The sequence below is a fragment of the Lynx rufus genome, unplaced genomic scaffold (genome assembly GCF_022079265.1).
Source record: "Lynx rufus isolate CCGP_SWC_20201006 ecotype Redwood Valley unplaced genomic scaffold, mLynRuf1.p SCAF_34, whole genome shotgun sequence".
Classification (NCBI taxonomy): Eukaryota; Metazoa; Chordata; class Mammalia; order Carnivora; family Felidae; genus Lynx; species Lynx rufus.
In genome coordinates this window covers 76,657-89,988 of record NW_025814850.1, presented here as the reverse complement: position 1 = coordinate 89,988, position 13,332 = coordinate 76,657, and the positions used below count along the sequence as shown (strand labels likewise).

The 13,332-nt window shown below is 54.4% G+C and overlaps 3 pseudogenes; all 3 read right to left on the bottom strand.

Moving 5' to 3' along the window:
- Nucleotides 1-871: 871 nt before the first annotated feature.
- Nucleotides 872-1,477, bottom strand: LOC124522102 (keratin-associated protein 9-9-like; annotated as a pseudogene).
- Nucleotides 1,478-4,999: 3,522 nt separating this feature from the next.
- LOC124522094 (keratin-associated protein 9-9-like) lies at nucleotides 5,000-5,635 on the bottom strand (annotated as a pseudogene).
- Nucleotides 5,636-9,157: 3,522 nt separating this feature from the next.
- Nucleotides 9,158-9,793, bottom strand: LOC124522095 (keratin-associated protein 9-9-like; annotated as a pseudogene).
- Nucleotides 9,794-13,332: the final 3,539 nt, after the last annotated feature.

The following is a 13,332-nucleotide window of genomic DNA, read 5'->3' as shown; positions in this document are numbered from 1 at the left end:
GCTGAGTTGTAGGACACTGATGTCTACAACGTAGTGCCAGTGATGGCCCGCCCGTACAGGAGAATAACACTTGTGCGGTCAAAGAAGGCCTCGGATGGACATGTTGCTGGTGCTGAGACTAAGGGTGTGTGCTACCACGTCTGGAGATCTGAACGTAAGTGCGCTTCAGCAAGCGCCCCAACCACAGGCTTGGATCCGAGTGTGTCCATGTCAGCTGTGGGACATTCCACCGTGAAATCTCCTCAGCTGAAAATGCGCATAATGACTTGTGGAGGACTGTGTATGGCTCCACACGGACACTGCATGTGATGTAAAATGTGCGTACAAAACCTCGCAATGGAAACAGGGTACAAAAACACATAGACAATACGGGAGTCCAAATGATTGGGATTTATTAAGAGAGACAGGTGAGACTCCCCGCGTCTAGGGAGACATTGAAAGGGAACATGACAGGCAGCAAGAGGCGTACAAGCTTCACGAGTACACCGAGAAAGGAAACATACCCGTGTGGGCTTTCAGCAGTTTCCACGAGTTATAGGTCATTCCTGAGGAGTTGTTTCGCTGACGTATTTAGAGGGACAGGATAAAGTTCTTGACTATGGAGACCAAACAGAGATCCTCACTCTGGATCAGGATGGGTGAAGCTGGCACATGACCCAGAGGAAGGAAAGAAGAAGCGAATCAGGGAGAAGCGGCCCACAACTTCACCAGGCCGACTCACAAGATGGTAGACAGGCAGGCGACTACCCGAGATGTTGGGGATTGCGGGCTGGCTTTCCGCAACGCTTGGCGGTGACCAGTTCCCAAGTGGCAAGTCAGACGGTGGTTCCTGGCGAGGCAATCAGCAGCAGGAAGGCTGGCCGCAGGATCCAGAGCCCTGGGCTAGGCACCCAGGCAGGCAGCAGCAGGTGGGGTGGTAGCAGGTTCTCGTGCAGTACACGGGGGTTCAGCAACCTGGCTGGCAGCAGCGGGACCCACATCAGTTTTGTCCACAGCCGCTGGACCCACAGCCGCTGGACCCACAACAGCTGGGCTGGCAGCAGGTGGTCCGGCAGCAGGTGGTATGACAGCAAGTTGGGCAGCAGCAAGGCTGGCAGCAGCTCGACCCACAGCCGCTAGACCCACCGCAGTTGTGTCCACAGCCGCTGGACCCACAGCCGCTGGGCTGGCAGCAGGTGGTCCGGCAGCAGGTGGTGTGACAGCAAGCTGGGCAGCAGCAAGGCTGGCAGCAGCTGGAACCACAGCCGCTAGACCCACCGCAGTTGTGTCCACAGCCGCTACACCCACAGCAGCTGGGCTGGCAGCAGGTGGTCCGGCAGCAGGTGGTGTGACAGCAAGTTGGGCGGCAGCAAGGCTGGCAGCAGCTGGACCCATAGCCGCTGGACCCACAGCCGCTGGGCTGGCAGCAGGTGGTCCGGCAGCAGGTGGTCCTGCAGCACGTAGGCTGGCAGCAAGAGGACCAGCACGAGTGGGTCATGGTGTCAGGGGTGGAGGGTGGGCAGGTCCTGTCCGGAGGTGAGGTTGTCCGATTCTGGTGCCTCCTCCGGTTCTGGGGCTTTTATGCGCTGGACCCCCGAAGGTTAGGCCAATGGGCAGGACGTTCCTTGTTGGTGTTTACATCGTTTTCCGTAGTCACTGGGGGAATCATAAACGAGGAAGCTGTTTCCTAAATGTTAGCAATCGTTACAAAATAAGTGTCTAATGGTTTCCTATTTGAGAATAACTCACAGAAACATTTTCCAACGAGAGGAAGGTGGGCACATCAGCCGCATCGTTCTTGTTTCAGTGATCATGGCATCCATCGTGTGATCACGTTCTGCTGGGGTGGCTAGGCTCACCGCAGTGTTCCCTCCCCAGTCTTTGCCCTTAGACTGTAAGTGGATTGCGAGTATCTCTGAGGTGAGGGGCATGATGCTGATGTGTTCACTGGGACAAACGTGGTAGATCCCTGAGCCCAGTTCCGTTTCCCCACAGAAGCCGGATTCAAGACTCCCACAGGCGTATCTGTCTCCTGTAGCACCCAACCCCACCTGCGTATCTCAGTTCAATCAAAGACCCTTGCGTAGCCGATGCCTGGGGTTTTCTCGGCCACATGGCAAGGCAGAAGCAAAGCAGGTGGGGAGAAGCAGCAGCAGTAGTCTGGGACGAAGCAAGCATCAGTCAATATACGTCCTTGTTGAACAGGACCCCTGATTTTCCTCGGGTCGAACGCTTTCACCGGAGGGGGGGCTTTCAGGGGCATAAAGGCGGGGGCAGTATGGGCAAAACCAGGTGAGTTGGGGACTCTAGTCCTAACCTTGTTAGCTAGCCTCGTCAGTGTCCTCACGTAGCTCATTACATCTTTATTTATGGTTGCTCTTTCTTTTTTCTGTCAGGCTGTCTTTCTTTTTCTGCCTTTCTCCCTTCCTCCCTGCATGCCTGTCCATCCCTTCCTCGCACCGTGCCTTCTTTCCTTCCTTCCTTCCTTCCTTCCCTTCATTCTTTAGTTTCTCTCTTTCTTCTCTTCCCGTTCTCCCTCTCTTCCTCCCTCTACCCCCTTCCTTCTATGCTTCCTTTCTTCCTCCCTCCCTTCTCCTTTTCTCCCTACTCCTCTCCTCATCCCCCCATTCGTATTCCACCATCTTCTTCTCTTTCTTCCAATGATTTTCTCCATCCGCCCGGCTAATTAAGAACATAGTGGAATGAATGGTGACAACCATAGTCGGCCAAAGACGTCTGAAGCCACCAAACCTATCTCTTGGGTACTGGTGTGTTTGGGACAACTTCTGCCTACCAGCTCTGCACCTCAATGCCTAAGTGCCCGTTGCACGCGCAGCAGAATGTCAGGCTGCCTGAGCATGCCACACGGAGAAAACACACTCAACCCTTGCTTCTGGAGAGTGGGTTTATAAAGACTCCAGCTCCCTCATGGCTGAAATAAGAGAATCTCACCCTGTGTGTGCGCGCGCGTGTGTGCGTGTGTGTGCGCGCTCGTGCGCGCGCGCGCGTGTGCGTGTTTGGAGTTGTACCGTTTCTGAGATACCTTTCAGGTTAAAGCTTTGGTTGCAAACTGTGATGCTGGCCTCAAAGTGTTTCTTCCCTGTGACACTTCCCCACACTCGGACCAGTGTCACATGACCTCCCCAAAGAGTCCACATTCCTGGGCTCTTTACTGAAGAGGAGCTTCTGGAAAACCAAACTCTGACATTCCTTGACCCCACTCAGTCTCAATTTCCTCACCTCTACAATGGGAACCTTAATACCTACTTTGCAAATCCCTCCAGGAATTAAAGGGAATGCTCATGAAGGATTTAGTCAACATCCAGCCAATATTCGGAAACATGGGTCGTGTCAGGTTTTCATCTCATTTTGCCAACATGGCGCTCTTGGGAACCAGCAGCGGTAGGCACGTTTGGCCTTGGCAGTCTCTCCAGAGCATCCTGGGTACCTAGTCTCCAATGCTGGCATGTGTCCTGCATAGGGGCCTTCGAAGCTCATCACAGGTCCCTCCGCTGCTCCCAGGAAGTGACCCGGGGCCCTGTCTCCTATTCGTCTCGGAGCCTGAATCGGCCTCACAGCCCTGAGTGCTGACGCGGCACCAGTGGCTCTGGACCAGGAGCACCAGCCTTCGTCCTTGACTCCTAGGAATGCACACGTTGTTGTCTCTTTTTTCTTCCTCACATTCTCCTCACCCCCACGGAGCAGGCATCGTTTCTCCGCCCCCCTCGGTTGCTCACACTTCCTCCACAATATACCAGAGCTTCTTCTGTTCCTTAGATGGTTCAGAGCTCATGGATTCCTCAAAGTCCTACATGCCCATTGCACGATCTCTCTGGCCCTGACACCATGCTTCATCAACTCTCTGGGCAACATTTTGATCACCGTGACAAACTGCCTCACGGGAGGGGAGATACATAGGTTTGGCAGAAAATCACACGATGCCATTTTACTATACCATTAGGTCCCGGGGACGAGGAGGCCAAACAAGAATGTGATATGCACGACCCAAACACAAGCGTGTTCAGCTGCCTCTGTTGCTCACGAGGACCCCGCAGGCTCACCTGTATGTGAGGCAGAAGAGTGCTGAGGCGCTGGATGCCACCCAAGGCAACAGGAGCATCCTGTGTTCCCCAGGGCTCTAAAGGGCAGGTCCCGCTGTCCTCACCTATGGCTGCTGTGGCTGAGTTGTAGGACACTGATGTCTACAACGTAGTGCCAGTGATGGCCCGCCCGTACAGGAGAATAACACTTGTGCGGTCAAAGAAGGCCTCGGATGGACATGTTGCTGGTGCTGAGACTAAGGGTGTGTGCTACCACGTCTGGAGATCTGAACGTAAGTGCGCTTCAGCAAGCGCCCCAACCACAGGCTTGGATCCGAGTGTGTCCATGTCAGCTGTGGGACATTCCACTGTGAAATCTCCTCAGCTGAAAATGCGCATAATGACTTGTGGAGGACTGTGTATGGCTCCACACGGACACTGCATGTGATGTAAAATGTGCGTACAAAACCTCGCAATGGAAACAGGGTACAAAAACACATAGACAGTACGGGAGTCCAAATGATTGGGATTTATTAAGAGAGACAGGTGAGACTCCCCGCGTCTAGGGAGACATTGAAAGGGAACATGACAGGCAGCAAGAGGCGTACAAGCTTCACGAGTACACCGAGAAAGGAAACATACCCGTGTGGGCTTTCAGCAGTTTCCACGAGTTATAGGTCATTCCTGAGGAGTTGTTTCGCTGACGTATTTAGAGGGACAGGATAAAGTTCTTGACTATGGAGACCAAACAGAGATCCTCACTCTGGATCAGGATGGGTGAAGCTGGCACATGACCCAGAGGAAGGAAAGAAGAAGCGAATCAGGGAGAAGCGGCCCACAACTTCACCAGGCCGACTCACAAGATGGTAGACAGGCAGGCGACTACCCGAGATGTTGGGGATTGCGGGCTGGCTTTCCGCAACGCTTGGCGGTGACCAGTTCCCAAGTGGCAAGTCAGACGGTGGTTCCTGGCGAGGCAATCAGCAGCAGGAAGGCTGGCCGCAGGATCCAGAGCCCTGGGCTAGGCACCCAGGCAGGCAGCAGCAGGTGGGGTGGTAGCAGGTTCTCGTGCAGTACACGGGGGTTCAGCAACCTGGCTGGCAGCAGCGGGACCCACATCAGTTTTGTCCACAGCCGCTGGACCCACAGCCGCTGGACCCACAACAGCTGGGCTGGCAGCAGGTGGTCCGGCAGCAGGTGGTATGACAGCAAGTTGGGCAGCAGCAAGGCTGGCAGCAGCTCGACCCACAGCCGCTAGACCCACCGCAGTTGTGTCCACAGCCGCTGGACCCACAGCCGCTGGGCTGGCAGCAGGTGGTCCGGCAGCAGGTGGTGTGACAGCAAGCTGGGCAGCAGCAAGGCTGGCAGCAGCTGGAACCACAGCCGCTAGACCCACCGCAGTTGTGTCCACAGCCGCTACACCCACAGCAGCTGGGCTGGCAGCAGGTGGTCCGGCAGCAGGTGGTGTGACAGCAAGTTGGGCGGCAGCAAGGCTGGCAGCAGCTGGACCCATAGCCGCTGGACCCACAGCCGCTGGGCTGGCAGCAGGTGGTCCGGCAGCAGGTGGTCCTGCAGCACGTAGGCTGGCAGCAAGAGGACCAGCACGAGTGGGTCATGGTGTCAGGGGTGGAGGGTGGGCAGGTCCTGTCCGGAGGTGAGGTTGTCCGATTCTGGTGCCTCCTCCGGTTCTGGGGCTTTTATGCGCTGGACCCCCGAAGGTTAGGCCAATGGGCAGGACGTTCCTTGTTGGTGTTTACATCGTTTTCCGTAGTCACTGGGGGAATCATAAACGAGGAAGCTGTTTCCTAAATGTTAGCAATCGTTACAAAATAAGTGTCTAATGGTTTCCTATTTGAGAATAACTCACAGAAACATTTTCCAACGAGAGGAAGGTGGGCACATCAGCCGCATCGTTCTTGTTTCAGTGATCATGGCATCCATCGTGTGATCACGTTCTGCTGGGGTGGCTAGGCTCACCGCAGTGTTCCCTCCCCAGTCTTTGCCCTTAGACTGTAAGTGGATTGCGAGTATCTCTGAGGTGAGGGGCATGATGCTGATGTGTTCACTGGGACAAACGTGGTAGATCCCTGAGCCCAGTTCCGTTTCCCCACAGAAGCCGGATTCAAGACTCCCACAGGCGTATCTGTCTCCTGTAGCACCCAACCCCACCTGCGTATCTCAGTTCAATCAAAGACCCTTGCGTAGCCGATGCCTGGGGTTTTCTCGGCCACATGGCAAGGCAGAAGCAAAGCAGGTGGGGAGAAGCAGCAGCAGTAGTCTGGGACGAAGCAAGCATCAGTCAATATACGTCCTTGTTGAACAGGACCCCTGATTTTCCTCGGGTCGAACGCTTTCACCGGAGGGGGGGCTTTCAGGGGCATAAAGGCGGGGGCAGTATGGGCAAAACCAGGTGAGTTGGGGACTCTAGTCCTAACCTTGTTAGCTAGCCTCGTCAGTGTCCTCACGTAGCTCATTACATCTTTATTTATGGTTGCTCTTTCTTTTTTCTGTCAGGCTGTCTTTCTTTTTCTGCCTTTCTCCCTTCCTCCCTGCATGCCTGTCCATCCCTTCCTCGCACCGTGCCTTCTTTCCTTCCTTCCTTCCTTCCTTCCCTTCATTCTTTAGTTTCTCTCTTTCTTCTCTTCCCGTTCTCCCTCTCTTCCTCCCTCTACCCCCTTCCTTCTATGCTTCCTTTCTTCCTCCCTCCCTTCTCCTTTTCTCCCTACTCCTCTCCTCATCCCCCCATTCGTATTCCACCATCTTCTTCTCTTTCTTCCAATGATTTTCTCCATCCGCCCGGCTAATTAAGAACATAGTGGAATGAATGGTGACAACCATAGTCGGCCAAAGACGTCTGAAGCCACCAAACCTATCTCTTGGGTACTGGTGTGTTTGGGACAACTTCTGCCTACCAGCTCTGCACCTCAATGCCTAAGTGCCCGTTGCACGCGCAGCAGAATGTCAGGCTGCCTGAGCATGCCACACGGAGAAAACACACTCAACCCTTGCTTCTGGAGAGTGGGTTTATAAAGACTCCAGCTCCCTCATGGCTGAAATAAGAGAATCTCACCCTGTGTGTGCGCGCGCGTGTGTGCGTGTGTGTGCGCGCTCGTGCGCGCGCGCGCGTGTGCGTGTTTGGAGTTGTACCGTTTCTGAGATACCTTTCAGGTTAAAGCTTTGGTTGCAAACTGTGATGCTGGCCTCAAAGTGTTTCTTCCCTGTGACACTTCCCCACACTCGGACCAGTGTCACATGACCTCCCCAAAGAGTCCACATTCCTGGGCTCTTTACTTAAGAGGAGCTTCTGGAAAACCAAACTCTGACATTCCTTGACCCCACTCAGTCTCAATTTCCTCACCTCTACAATGGGAACCTTAATACCTACTTTGCAAATCCCTCCAGGAATTAAAGGGAATGCTCATGAAGGATTTAGTCAACATCCAGCCAATATTCGGAAACATGGGTCGTGTCAGGTTTTCATCTCATTTTGCCAACATGGCGCTCTTGGGAACCAGCAGCGGTAGGCACGTTTGGCCTTGGCAGTCTCTCCAGAGCATCCTGGGTACCTAGTCTCCAATGCTGGCATGTGTCCTGCATAGGGGCCTTCGAAGCTCATCAGAGGTCCCTCCGCTGCTCCCAGGAAGTGACCCGGGGCCCTGTCTCCTATTCGTCTCGGAGCCTGAATCGGCCTCACAGCCCTGAGTGCTGACGCGGCACCAGTGGCTCTGGACCAGGAGCACCAGCCTTCGTCCTTGACTCCTAGGAATGCACACGTTGTTGTCTCTTTTTTCTTCCTCACATTCTCCTCACCCCCACGGAGCAGGCATCGTTTCTCCGCCCCCCTCGGTTGCTCACACTTCCTCCACAATATACCAGAGCTTCTTCTGTTCCTTAGATGGTTCAGAGCTCATGGATTCCTCAAAGTCCTACATGCCCATTGCACGATCTCTCTGGCCCTGACACCATGCTTCATCAACTCTCTGGGCAACATTTTGATCACCGTGACAAACTGCCTCACGGGAGGGGAGATACATAGGTTTGGCAGAAAATCACACGATGCCATTTTACTATACCATTAGGTCCCGGGGACGAGGAGGCCAAACAAGAATGTGATATGCACGACCCAAACACAAGCGTGTTCAGCTGCCTCTGTTGCTCACGAGGACCCCGCAGGCTCACCTGTATGTGAGGCAGAAGAGTGCTGAGGCGCTGGATGCCACCCAAGGCAACAGGAGCATCCTGTGTTCCCCAGGGCTCTAAAGGGCAGGTCCCGCTGTCCTCACCTATGGCTGCTGTGGCTGAGTTGTAGGACACTGATGTCTACAACGTAGTGCCAGTGATGGCCCGCCCGTACAGGAGAATAACACTTGTGCGGTCAAAGAAGGCCTCGGATGGACATGTTGCTGGTGCTGAGACTAAGGGTGTGTGCTACCACGTCTGGAGATCTGAACGTAAGTGCGCTTCAGCAAGCGCCCCAACCACAGGCTTGGATCCGAGTGTGTCCATGTCAGCTGTGGGACATTCCACCGTGAAATCTCCTCAGCTGAAAATGCGCATAATGACTTGTGGAGGACTGTGTATGGCTCCACACGGACACTGCATGTGATGTAAAATGTGCGTACAAAACCTCGCAATGGAAACAGGGTAGAAAAACACATAGACAGTACGGGAGTCCAAATGATTGGGATTTATTAAGAGAGACAGGTGAGACTCCCCGCGTCTAGGGAGACATTGAAAGGGAACATGACAGGCAGCAAGAGGCGTACAAGCTTCACGAGTACACCGAGAAAGGAAACATACCCGTGTGGGCTTTCAGCAGTTTCCACGAGTTATAGGTCATTCCTGAGGAGTTGTTTCGCTGACGTATTTAGAGGGACAGGATAAAGTTCTTGACTATGGAGACCAAACAGAGATCCTCACTCTGGATCAGGATGGGTGAAGCTGGCACATGACCCAGAGGAAGGAAAGAAGAAGCGAATCAGGGAGAAGCGGCCCACAACTTCACCAGGCCGACTCACAAGATGGTAGACAGGCAGGCGACTACCCGAGATGTTGGGGATTGCGGGCTGGCTTTCCGCAACGCTTGGCGGTGACCAGTTCCCAAGTGGCAAGTCAGACGGTGGTTCCTGGCGAGGCAATCAGCAGCAGGAAGGCTGGCCGCAGGATCCAGAGCCCTGGGCTAGGCACCCAGGCAGGCAGCAGCAGGTGGGGTGGTAGCAGGTTCTCGTGCAGTACACGGGGGTTCAGCAACCTGGCTGGCAGCAGCGGGACCCACATCAGTTTTGTCCACAGCCGCTGGACCCACAGCCGCTGGACCCACAACAGCTGGGCTGGCAGCAGGTGGTCCGGCAGCAGGTGGTATGACAGCAAGTTGGGCAGCAGCAAGGCTGGCAGCAGCTCGACCCACAGCCGCTAGACCCACCGCAGTTGTGTCCACAGCCGCTGGACCCACAGCCGCTGGGCTGGCAGCAGGTGGTCCGGCAGCAGGTGGTGTGACAGCAAGCTGGGCAGCAGCAAGGCTGGCAGCAGCTGGAACCACAGCCGCTAGACCCACCGCAGTTGTGTCCACAGCCGCTACACCCACAGCAGCTGGGCTGGCAGCAGGTGGTCCGGCAGCAGGTGGTGTGACAGCAAGTTGGGCGGCAGCAAGGCTGGCAGCAGCTGGACCCATAGCCGCTGGACCCACAGCCGCTGGGCTGGCAGCAGGTGGTCCGGCAGCAGGTGGTCCTGCAGCACGTAGGCTGGCAGCAAGAGGACCAGCACGAGTGGGTCATGGTGTCAGGGGTGGAGGGTGGGCAGGTCCTGTCCGGAGGTGAGGTTGTCCGATTCTGGTGCCTCCTCCGGTTCTGGGGCTTTTATGCGCTGGACCCCCGAAGGTTAGGCCAATGGGCAGGACGTTCCTTGTTGGTGTTTACATCGTTTTCCGTAGTCACTGGGGGAATCATAAACGAGGAAGCTGTTTCCTAAATGTTAGCAATCGTTACAAAATAAGTGTCTAATGGTTTCCTATTTGAGAATAACTCACAGAAACATTTTCCAACGAGAGGAAGGTGGGCACATCAGCCGCATCGTTCTTGTTTCAGTGATCATGGCATCCATCGTGTGATCACGTTCTGCTGGGGTGGCTAGGCTCACCGCAGTGTTCCCTCCCCAGTCTTTGCCCTTAGACTGTAAGTGGATTGCGAGTATCTCTGAGGTGAGGGGCATGATGCTGATGTGTTCACTGGGACAAACGTGGTAGATCCCTGAGCCCAGTTCCGTTTCCCCACAGAAGCCGGATTCAAGACTCCCACAGGCGTATCTGTCTCCTGTAGCACCCAACCCCACCTGCGTATCTCAGTTCAATCAAAGACCCTTGCGTAGCCGATGCCTGGGGTTTTCTCGGCCACATGGCAAGGCAGAAGCAAAGCAGGTGGGGAGAAGCAGCAGCAGTAGTCTGGGACGAAGCAAGCATCAGTCAATATACGTCCTTGTTGAACAGGACCCCTGATTTTCCTCGGGTCGAACGCTTTCACCGGAGGGGGGGCTTTCAGGGGCATAAAGGCGGGGGCAGTATGGGCAAAACCAGGTGAGTTGGGGACTCTAGTCCTAACCTTGTTAGCTAGCCTCGTCAGTGTCCTCACGTAGCTCATTACATCTTTATTTATGGTTGCTCTTTCTTTTTTCTGTCAGGCTGTCTTTCTTTTTCTGCCTTTCTCCCTTCCTCCCTGCATGCCTGTCCATCCCTTCCTCGCACCGTGCCTTCTTTCCTTCCTTCCTTCCTTCCTTCCCTTCATTCTTTAGTTTCTCTCTCTCTTCTCTTCCCGTTCTCCCTCTCTTCCTCCCTCTACCCCCTTCCTTCTATGCTTCCTTTCTTCCTCCCTCCCTTCTCCTTTTCTCCCTACTCCTCTCCTCATCCCCCCATTCGTATTCCACCATCTTCTTCTCTTTCTTCCAATGATTTTCTCCATCCGCCCGGCTAATTAAGAACATAGAGGAATGAATGGTGACAACCATAGTCTGCCAAGACGTCTGAAGCCACCAAACCTATCTCTTGGGTACTGGTGTGTTTGGGACAACTTCTGCCTACCAGCTCTGCACCTCAATGCCTAAGTGCCCTTTGCACGCGCAGCAGAATGTCAGGCTGCCTGAGCATGCCACACGGAGAAAACACACTCAACCCTTGCTTCTGGAGAGTGGGTTTATAAAGACTCCAGCTCCCTCATGGCTGAAATAAGAGAATCTCACCCTGTTTGTGTGCGTGTGTGTGTGTGTGTGTTTGTGCGCGCGCGCGTGTGTGCGCGCTTGCGCGCGCGCGCGCGTGTGCGTGTTTGGAGTTGTACCGTTTCTGAGATACCTTTCAGGTTAAAGCTTTGGTTGCAAACTGTGATGCTGGCCTCAAAGTGTTTCTTCCCTGTGACACTTCCCCACACTCGGACCAGTGTCACATGACCTCCCCAAAGAGTCCACATTCCTGGGCTCTTTACTGAAGAGGAGCTTCTGGAAAACCAAACTCTGACATTCCTTGACCCCACTCAGTCTCAATTTCCTCACCTCTACAATGGGAACCTTAATACCTACTTTGCAAATCCCTCCAGGAATTAAAGGGAATGCTCATGAAGGATTTAGTCAACATCCAGCCAATATTCGGAAACATGGGTCGTGTCAGGTTTTCATCTCATTTTGCCAACATGGCGCTCTTGGGAACCAGCAGCGGTAGGCACGTTTGGCCTTGGCAGTCTCTCCAGAGCATCCTGGGTACCTAGTCTCCAATGCTGGCATGTGTCCTGCATAGGGGCCTTCGAAGCTCATCAGAGGTCCCTCCGCTGCTCCCAGGAAGTGACCCGGGGCCCTGTCTCCTATTCGTCTCGGAGCCTGAATCGGCCTCACAGCCCTGAGTGCTGACGCGGCACCAGTGGCTCTGGACCAGGAGCACCAGCCTTCGTCCTTGACTCCTAGGAATGCACACGTTGTTGTCTCTTTTTTCTTCCTCACATTCTCCTCACCCCCACGGAGCAGGCATCGTTTCTCCGCCCCCCTCGGTTGCTCACACTTCCTCCACAATATACCAGAGCTTCTTCTGTTCCTTAGATGGTTCAGAGCTCATGGATTCCTCAAAGTCCTACATGCCCATTGCACGATCTCTCTGGCCCTGACACCATGCTTCATCAACTCTCTGGGCAACATTTTGATCACCGTGACAAACTGCCTCACGGGAGGGGAGATACATAGGTTTGGCAGAAAATCACACGATGCCATTTTACTATACCATTAGGTCCTGGGGACGAGGAGGCCAAACAAGAATGTGATATGCACGACCCAAACACAAGCGTGTTCAGCTGCCTCTGTTGCTCACGAGGACCCCGCAGGCTCACCTGTATGTGAGGCAGAAGAGTGCTGAGGCGCTGGATGCCACCCAAGGCAACAGGAGCATCCTGTGTTCCCCAGGGCTCTAAAGGGCAGGTCCCGCTGTCCTCACCTATGGCTGCTGTGGCTGAGTTGTAGGACACTGATGTCTACAACGTAGTGCCAGTGATGGCCCGCCCGTACAGGAGAATAACACTTGTGCGGTCAAAGAAGGCCTCGGATGGACATGTTGCTGGTGCTGAGACTAAGGGTGTGTGCTACCACGTCTGGAGATCTGAACGTAAGTGCGCTTCAGCAAGCGCCCCAACCACAGGCTTGGATCCGAGTGTGTCCATGTCAGCTGTGGGACATTCCACCGTGAAATCTCCTCAGCTGAAAATGCGCATAATGACTTGTGGAGGACTGTGTATGGCTCCACACGGACACTGCATGTGATGTAAAATGTGCGTACAAAACCTCGCATTGGAAACAGGGTACAAAAACACATAGACAATACGGGAGTCCAAATGATTGGGATTTATTAAGAGAGACAGGTGAGACTCCCCGCGTCTAGGGAGACATTGAAAGGGAACATGACAGGCAGCAAGAGGCGTACAAGCTTCACGAGTACACCGAGAAAGGAAACATACCCGTGTGGGCTTTCAGCAGTTTCCACGAGTTATAGGTCATTCCTGAGGAGTTGTTTCGCTGACGTATTTAGAGGGACAGGATAAAGTTCTTGACTATGGAGACCAAACAGAGATCCTCACTCTGGATCAGGATGGGTGAAGCTGGCACATGACCCAGAGGAAGGAAAGAAGAAGCGAATCAGGGAGAAGCGGCCCACAACTTCACCAGGCCGACTCACAAGATGGTAGACAGGCAGGCGACTACCCGAGATGTTGGGGATTGCGGGCTGGCTTTCCGCAACGCTTGGCGGTGACCAGTTCCCAAGTGGCAAGTCAGACGGTGGTTCCTGGCGAGGCAA